This window comes from Arachis stenosperma, chromosome 7, assembly GCF_014773155.1.
Source record: "Arachis stenosperma cultivar V10309 chromosome 7, arast.V10309.gnm1.PFL2, whole genome shotgun sequence".
NCBI classification, from domain to species: domain Eukaryota; kingdom Viridiplantae; phylum Streptophyta; class Magnoliopsida; order Fabales; family Fabaceae; genus Arachis; species Arachis stenosperma.
This window is the reverse complement of record NC_080383.1, coordinates 67,839,781-67,842,929: the sequence shown is the minus strand read 5'-3', so window position 1 is coordinate 67,842,929 and position 3,149 is coordinate 67,839,781. Positions and strand designations below refer to the sequence as shown.

The following is a 3,149-nucleotide window of genomic DNA, read 5'->3' as shown; positions in this document are numbered from 1 at the left end:
TTCTTCTTTCCTGCTGACACCTCAATGAATCTCTATACTGTGATATAGAGGATTCCACTACTCCCTTTTGTTCTCTTCTTTTTCATATGAGCAGAAACAGGGATAATAACATTCTTGTTGAAGCTGATCTTGAACATGAAAGGACTCTAAAGAAGAAGCTAAGAGAAGCTAGAGCACAACACTCCGGAGAGGATCTTACAGAAAATTTTGAAAAAGAAGCAGACATGGTAGCCAAACCCAACAACAATGCTAGAGATGCAAGGAAGATGCTTGGTGACTATACTGTACCAACTTCCAATTTCTATGGAAGAAGCATCTCAATTCCTGTTATTGGAGCAAATAACTTTGAGCTTAAGCCTCAATTAGTATCTCTAATGCAGCAGAATTGCAAGTTTCATGGACTTCCATCGGAAGATCCTCATCAGTTCTTAGCTGAATTCTTGTAAATTTGTGATACTGTTAAGACCAATGGGGTTGATCCCGAGGTCTACAGACTTATGCTTTTTCCCTTTGCTGTGAGAAACAGAGATAGAACATGGTTGGACTCACAACCTAGAGAAAGTCTGAACTCTTGGGACAAGCTGGTCAATGCTTTCTTGACCAAATTCTTTCCACCTCAAAAGATGAACAAGCTCAGAGTGGATGTCCAAACCTTCAGACAGAAGGAAGGTGAATCCCTCTATGAAGCTTAGGAAAGATACAAGCAATTAACCAAAAGGTGTCCTTCTGACATGTTTCCAGAATGGAGCATAATATGTATATTCTATAATGGTCTGTCTGAAATGTCCAAGATGTCATTAGACCATTCTGCTGGTGGATCTCTTCATCTGAAAACCCCTACAGAAGCCCAAGAACTCATTGAGATGGTTGCAAATAACCAGTTCATGTACATTTCTAAAAGAAATCCTGTGAATAATGGGATGACTCAGAAGAAAGGAGTTCTTGAGATTGATACTCTGAATGCCATATTGGCTTAGAACAAAATATTGACTCAGCAAGTCAATATGATTTCTCAGAATTTGATTGGATTGCAAGCTGCATCCAGCAGTGCTAAAGATGCCTCCTCTGAAGGAGAAGCTTATAACCCTGAGAATCCTGCAATGGAAGAGGTGAATTACATGGGAGAATCCTACGGAAACACCTATAATCCTTCATGGAGGAATCATCCAAATTTCTCATGGAATGATCAACAGAAGCCTCAATAAGGCTTCAACAACAATAATGGTGGAAGAAATAGGTTTGGCAATAGCAAACCTTTTCCATCATCTTCTCAGCAACAGATAGAGAATTTTGAGCAGAGCCTCTCTGGCCTAGCAAACATAGTCTCTGATCTATCTAAGGCCACTCTCAGTTTCATGAATGAAACAAGGTCTTCCGTCAGAAATTTGGAGGGACAAGTGGGTTAGCTGAGTAAAAGAGTTACTAAAACTCCTCCTAGTACTCTCCCAAGCAATACAGAAGAGAATCCCAAAAGAGAGTGCAAGGCCATAACCACATCCAAAATGGCCAAACCTGGAGAGAGTGACAAGGCAGTGATTTTCAATGAGGAAGACCTCAAAGAACGTCTACTGACCAGTAAGAAGTTCCCTATTGAGGAACCAAAAGAATCTGAGGCTCATACAGAGACCATAGAGATTCCACTGAACTTACTGTTTCCATTCATGAGCTCTGATGAATATTCTTCCTCTGAAGAAGGTGAAGACATTGTTGAAGAGCAAGTTGCTCAGTATCTGGGAGCAGTCATAAAGTTGAATGCCAAGTTATTTGATAATGAGACTTGGGAGGATGAACCTCCATTGCTCATCAATGAACTGAATACATGGATTCAGCAGACATTGCCTCAAAAGAAATCGGATCCCGAAAAGTTCTTAATACCTTGCACCATAGGCACCATGAACTTTGAAAAGACTCTGTGTGACCTGGGGTCAGGTATCAACCTCATGCCTCTCTCTGTAATGGAGAAACTAGGGATCTTTGAGGTACAAGCTGCAAGAATCTCACTAGAGATGGCAGGCAAATCAATGAAACAGGCTTATGGACTTGTAGATGATGTCTTAGTGAAGATTGAAGGCCTTTACGTCCCTGCTGACTTCATAATCCTAGACACTGGGAAGGATGAGGATGAATCCATCATCCTTGGAAGACCCTTCTTAGCCACAGCAAGGGCTGTGATTGATGTGGACAGAGGAGAGTTAGTCCTTCAATTGAATGAGGACTACCTTGTGTTTAAGACTCAAGGATCTTCTTCTGTAAACATAGAGAAGAAGCATGAAAAGCTTCTCTCAATACAGAGTCAGATAGAGCCCCCACACTCAACTTCTAAGTTTGGTGTTGGGAGGCCACAATCATGCTCTGAGCACCTGTGAAGCTCTGTAAGAGCTTCCTGTCAAGCTATTGACATTAAAGAAGCGCTTATTGAGAGGCAACCCAATTTTATTTATCTATATTAATTACTCTTTCATTTTATTTTCCATTGTTAGTCTATGTCTTTTTTAGGTTGATGATCATGTGGAGTCACAAAAATATCTGCAGAATTAAAGTAGGAACCAAAAACAGCAAAAAAATTAGCACACCCTAGAGGTCGAGCTTACTGGCGTTTAAACGCCAGTAAGGCTAGCAAAGTGGGCGTTTAACACCCAGTCTAGCACCATTCTGGGCGTTAAACACCAGAAATGTCACACAGATTGGCGTTTAACACCAGAAAAGGGTGTTTGGCATCCGGCTGGCGTTAAACGCCAGTAAGGGTAGCAGAATGGGCGTTTAACGCCCAGTCTGGCAGCATTTTGGGCGTTAAACGCCAGAACTGGCAGCCAGACTGGCGTTTAACACCAGAAATGGGTATCAGCCTGGCGTTTAATGCCAGACATGCCACACAGAGGGCGTTTAAACACCAGAAAGGTGCAGGGATGAGAAATCCTTAACACCTCAGGATCTGTGGATCCCACAGGATCCCTACCTATCTCAACTCATTCTCACTCCTCTTCACACCTTTCCATAACACCCTTCCCCAAACACCATTCACCTATCAAATCCTACCCTCTTCCCCATAACCTCTTCACCACTTACATCCATCCACTATTTCCCATCATACAACCCACCTACCCCCACTCACTCAAATTCAAACCAATTCCATCCCAAACCCAACTCCT

General features: G+C 42.1%; 1 non-coding gene across 1 annotated transcript; it reads right to left on the bottom strand.

The window, feature by feature from the left end:
• Window positions 1-629: 629 nt before the first annotated feature.
• On the bottom strand, window positions 630-733 carry LOC130943048 (small nucleolar RNA R71). The gene has a single exon (XR_009071585.1). It is a non-coding gene; the product is annotated as a small nucleolar RNA R71 (small nucleolar RNA).
• Between the last annotated feature and the right edge of the window lie 2,416 nt (window positions 734-3,149).